The sequence below is a fragment of the Octodon degus genome, unplaced genomic scaffold (genome assembly GCF_000260255.1).
Source record: "Octodon degus isolate 3935 unplaced genomic scaffold, OctDeg1.0 scaffold00007, whole genome shotgun sequence".
NCBI classification, from domain to species: domain Eukaryota; kingdom Metazoa; phylum Chordata; class Mammalia; order Rodentia; family Octodontidae; genus Octodon; species Octodon degus.
Genome location: NW_004524583.1, coordinates 28,736,115 through 28,742,114, shown reverse-complemented (window position 1 = coordinate 28,742,114; position 6,000 = coordinate 28,736,115). Strand labels below are relative to the sequence as shown.

At 41.0% G+C, this 6,000-nt stretch overlaps 1 protein-coding gene across 1 annotated transcript in view; it reads right to left on the bottom strand.

Annotated features, from left to right (window-relative positions):
• Tbpl2 (TATA-box binding protein like 2) overlaps nucleotides 1-6,000 on the bottom strand; it is a 38,795-nt gene that overhangs the window by 19,761 nt on the left and 13,034 nt on the right. The gene's annotated exons all lie outside the window — the stretch shown is intronic.

Here is a 6,000-nt window from a genome sequence, read left to right as displayed (position 1 = left end):
AAGTGGTGCAGGGAGCGGGAAAAAGAAAGTGACAGCATGGTGATTGGCAACAAAAATCAGCTTCTCTGAGATCTGGAATTCAGACACCAGAAATAACCTATCAAAGAAAAAAAGATAAGCAGACCTCAGGGAATCTGGAACTGGCTAAAAAAAATTAGAAGATACGGAAGTTGGAAAGGAGGCCCACAGTGCCAAGAAAAGAAAGAAGTAATTTAGACTCTCCCAGCACTTGCAGTTCACAGGGAAGGAATCGGAGCAGAGTAGCTCCCAGGACTGGAGAGAAACAGCAGCAGAGTTAACAGGCTTTGTCAACTGCAGAAGCAGCCTGGGCTTTGTTCCCATGGAACTCTTTCCACACTGTGAACACCCAGAGGGGAATGAAGTACAGGTTGAAGGAACAAAGCGACATCCTACCACAGAGTGCTTGATAAGGCACCATTTTGGGAAGGGCTTATTTAAATCTGTGATGCCGAACAACTAAACAGTTTCACTTCAGAGCTCCCAGATTTACCTTCCCACAGTGACTGCGTAAGACACAGTCAAAAGGATCAGCCATGGACTGGGAATATGCTAAAAACAGATGCCCTGTGAAATATAAGCTCAGGGCAGCCAAGGACATGGGCCCAAAGACCCACCCTCCACACTCCTATGGTGAGAAGCCAGACCCAGCTTGAGTGGTGCTCAGAAACAAGCGAATCTGAAAGCGCCTGCTGACATGAAGCCCTTGAGCCCTCATCCCACTGCCTGTATCCAATACAGATCTGAGGACTGATTTGCCTCGCCACCAACACGAGCAAGAACGCATCTCAGTATGGATGCTGCCACAGCCCAAGGAAAACAGGCCTCTGGAATAGGGGATGCACCTCACAAGCTCCCATGATGCATCATGTTAGGCAAAGAAAACAGACTTTCTGGACTCCAAAACTATGGCTCCTAGAAGGAAAACACTCACTTAAAAATACAAAGAAAAAAAAATTGGGATTTGCACTAATTTTTTCTTCTTTTTTACTTTTTTCTTCATAATTTTCATTCTCCATATTATTTTTTCTCCTTTTCCTATACCTTCTAGTTCTCATTTTTTTTCTGTTATCTTTTATCTAATCCTACAAATATCCTTCTGCTTGATAATAGGATCCTGCCTCCCTTTCCTCTTATCTCCCCTTGTTAAATTTTCAGTATTTTTTGGTAGCATTCTCCTATGTCTCAAAACCCTGTATCATTGTATTCAGTGAAGCCATCAAACTACATTAATTTTTAGGTAGTTAACTCTATTAACTAATGTGGAATTCTTTTTTATCATTAGTAGAGGATAATTGTTAATTTTTTCATTTTATGTATTTGGTACAGGGCCTAACTCCATAGCTCAAACTCAGTGATCCTCCAGTTTTCAACCTCCCCAGAGCTGGGATTACAGGCGTGCGCTATTGTGCCCTTACTCAGCTGCCTGCTCAGCATGCCCCAATGGTGGGGCCAGCCCAGCATGAAAGACCTGGTATTTTGTAGGAATTTGCTGTATGTCAATATTTGGTTTAAATTAAAGCTTATTCTATAATTTCAGTTTTCTAAAGTTAAGGATGGTGCATTATTTATTTTTATGCTATGTTAATACCCAGTTTGTCTTAGACAATATTACTGTTGCTGATTTACTTGATCTTGCCCAGGATGCATAATCATTGCTATTGATAGTTTTTCTTTGTGTGTCAATGCTTACATTACCTTCCTGACTGCATTACTGTAGTCAATGCCAGAGTTGTATAAGCCAAGGGTACTTCATATTGCCTTCCATATTAACCAAGGTGACCAGATCTTAGGCAGAGAGACACACCTTTAGCGCATTACTGAAATGCACACTACAGAGAGCTCTGTACCGTAATTCCTCAGCTCATGAGTGCTTCCATTCCATTCAGTTTGCCAACAGAAGCATTTGGCAACAGTTTGCTTCCATTTCTGAACTCCACATGCAGTGACAGACATGATTGAAGCCATCTTTCCCCCGACATAGCTTCTTCTAATTGACATTGCAGTTACGCACAGACCTGTGTGCACTTGCTGTGAAATCTTTTTGTGCATTTTCTTCAGCACATACAGTACTGTACAGTATTATTCAAGCCAGCAGATGGCAAAGAAAGTGCAGAGCAAGCATGGTGGTAAAATGAAAGTACAGAGCAGTAATAAAGATGACCAGAATGTGCAGAACAATAATGAAGGGAGGAAAAAAGTCTACAGCAAGGATGGTAAGAAACTTTTAAAGAAAATAGCCATTGAATTAAGAAGGAACTTGTAGAAAAGCATGAGGATGGTATTCATGTGATTAATTTGGCCTTAAAATACAAGATGACCAAGTTGACAATTGCAATTATTTTGAAGAGTAAAGATGCCACCAAGGAGCTGAGGTAAAAAAAAAAAGGAGTAACAGTGTTAAACAAGCAGAGGATGTAAGTGCTGGAAGAAGTGAAAAACTATTGTTAGTGTGGTTGAATGAGAAAGAGCTGGCAGGTGATAGATAGCATCAGCAAGGCTGTGATCTGTGAAAAGGCCAGGAAATTGCACAGTGATTTACTGCAAGAAAACTCCTCTACATGTGCAACAAATGATGCATTTATAACCAGCAGAGGGTGGTTTGATAAATTCTGCAAGAGAAATGGCATGCACAGTATGATAAGACATGGTGAGGCTTCCAGTTCTGACAAGGTGGCACAGAAAGGATTAGAAAACAAAGAATTCCTGGAGGCAGCAGGGTACATTACTTGACAAGTGTTCTATTTGATGAAGCAGGTCTCTTCTGGAAGACAATGCATATTTGAAAGTAACAGATTAAAAATGGATCAGTGAGATGTGTTGTGGGCTCACAGAAAATATAATTAATTGGATCATGAAGGTAATAAATCGATCAGGGAGCTTACAGAAAACACTAATAAAAAGCTAGCTGAGCTACACAAAGTTTTACAAAAACATGACCTGTTGAGCAGTGAACATAAATCTATTAAAAGGTTTCAAGCAGAAATCCAGAAGATTGGGGCTGGAGAGATGGCTCAGTGGTCTAAAGCACCTACTTGAAACAAGCTTGGCAAAGCACAGGGACCGCGGTTCGATCCCCCAGCACCACATGCCAGCCAGCCCCGCCCCCTGGTGGGCTGAGCTGGCCACACACACACACACACAATAAATAAATGTAATAAATAAAAATAAAAAATAAAAAAAAAAAAAAGAAATCCAGAAGATTAAAAATTTGAAAGTATGGGCAGCAGAAGTGACCAATATGAAGAATTAGAAGATAGGGATGCTGCATAGAGCAGTTATGTGGTAGTACCTTCAAAACAAGACAACATGAAAAGTGGATCCAACAGCGGCTAGATAATACAGTAAGTCCCTGACTTATGAACAAGTTCATGCAAACAGAATGTTCCGAAGTCAGATTCATCTGTCAGTCTGACAAAGTGAGTTTTATATACCTTTGACATAAATAGGTAATGCTTTAAAAAAACAAATATAAACAATGTATATTTACCTTTCCAGTTACCTTAAATTGGTGATACAGTGCAGTACAACCGTTAATAAACTATTTTCACCTTTATTTCCATGGTTACTGCCTTGCGCATCCTAGCAGCCCGTTCTGCAGCATCCCTGCTTATTCTCTTGCTTCTGGATGTGCCAGGCTCTGCCTGAGTACTGTACCACTGTACACCATCGCACTGGTGCGTAGTGCACAGCAGCGCAAGTATGAGGGTCTGGCAGACACGGCAACCACTTCCATGGTTAGTTCACATCTGTGAGTGTGCATAACTTAAGGTCTGTTTGCATCTGTGAAAGTTTATAATGCTAATGTTCATAAACCAGGATCTTGCTGTATAAAAAGCATTAATCTGAGCAGTTGCAATAAGTAGGAAATGAGAAGACAACACAAATGATAACGAATTTGTTTACAGAAATGATGGCAGGGGCCAGGGAGATGGCTCAATAGAATAAACGCTTGCCTGGCAAGCACAAGGGCCTGAGTTCAATCCCTGGTTCTGCAAAAAAAAAAAGAAAGAAAGAAAGAAAAGAAATGATGGCAGAAAACTTTCAAGTATATGGAAATAAGCATACGGCTAAGTGATGCATATAGAATTGCAAATAGCCACATTCAAAAGAGAAGCTCTCCCAAATTGGTCAGGCAATGGCCGTGACTCATCCACATGGCTGACAATTACAAAAGATCTACAAACTGCTGTACATGGTTTCAGGGTAAATCCTGAGGGGATTTGACTGACCCTGTCAGATACAAAAGTTACATTTGTTGTTATCTAGGTCTTGCTTTATCTTGGTCTTATCCATCCAGCAGAAAAGTATAAAAACGAGGCATAAAAAGTAAAGCCAAATTAATATGCTGAGCTGTAAAAGGCTCAAGTCAGCAACTTCTGACATTGCCAGTCCTACGGATAACCTACTACTATTATGGGCTGTTAGAACATATTGGATTATTTGCTGAATTCACGCACCTACAATATTTGAATGGCAGTGGAACACCCATCTCTGACAAAACCAAACAAAAAAGGGCGATATAAATGAAGGACCATTTTGTAGTGGGAGAAAAAATATATCTACATATATATACAAAATAGGATAGATATGCAGCTACTTTCTCTTAATTCAATGACAAGATTTTTACTAATAAAATTTTTACTAAGTAAAGATTTACTTTAGTAAAGATTTTTACTTTATCTTTTACTTAGACAAGATATCATGTCTGCATCTTGTACTCTGAATAACTACTACGAATACAACAATATGCAATGTATTAATTATTGTAACTGTCCTACTAACCGGTTTTGCAAGTGTCTCATTGCTATTTCTTTCTCATTAAAGTAAAAAAAAAAAAAAAAAGAGAGAGAGAGAGAGAGAGAGAGAGAGAAACAGACACATCATAGTCAATACCAGAAGTCCATCACAGGGACAGAATCTTAAAAGTGGTTAGAGAAAAGCAATGAATCATTTATTCAAGTAAACCCATTAAAATTAAAAAACAATAATAATAATTCTAGCAGACTTATCAACACAAACCTTAAAGGGCAGAGGAGCTTGGGGTAAAGTGTTTCAAACTGTAAAAGATAACTTCCAACACCGACTTATATATGCTACAAAACTTTCTTTTAAAGTTGATGAAAAATAATGTATTTCTGTGACTAAAAAAGACCTCAAGAAATTCATGAGCATCAAGTCAGCTCTCCAAACATTTAAGGATGTCCTAGGAAGAGCAATAAAGTCAACAAGGCAAAAAAAAAAAAAAAAGCAGGAGGGGCATAGCTGGATTAATTGAAATTTCTTGTTTTGGTTTTCTGAGGAATCAGCGTACTGATTCGCCACATGCACCTGGGAGTGCAGGGATTTGGTAGTGTTCCCTCAGCCTCCCACACTGCTATCCCTGAAGACTGCAGCCGGAGTGCAGCTGTTGACAGGGAGGCGCTGGCTGTGTGGAGGGAAGTTACTGACGCAGCTGTGAACCGCAGAGGTGCTCTTGAAGAAGAATGCTTCAAAAAGGGCCTTGTGGCAGGACTAGAGCTGCACTGAAGACCCCGCTATCAACACAACAAGACAGCTGGATAGGGCAACACTCACAAGCTACAGCCATCCTTGCACCTTCTCTCCATTCTCCTCTTACCCACTGTCAGCCACTTCCTACCGCCTAACCCATGTCCACCTGTCCCTTCTTGCCATCACCAAGGCCACTGGTCCCTATTTCATAAACCCAGAGATGAGTGGGCCTCAACCCAGGAGCCTCTAGCCAGCAGCACGGGCATCATGAGTGCGCTTTATAGGGCTGCAAAGACAAGCAAGGTCTCTGGTGACCAGCCCACCAGGGGTGTGGGCTTAGTAAGCTGTCCAGGTGACCGCCGCACAAGTGAAGGGTGAGCACCAGAACTGCAAAAGAGGGAGCCCTGGGGGCAGGGCTAAGACGCCTCGTACAGCAGTTCCGCCCTCTTGTACGGTCCCTCCCCCGTTACGTCTTCTAAGTTAACCACA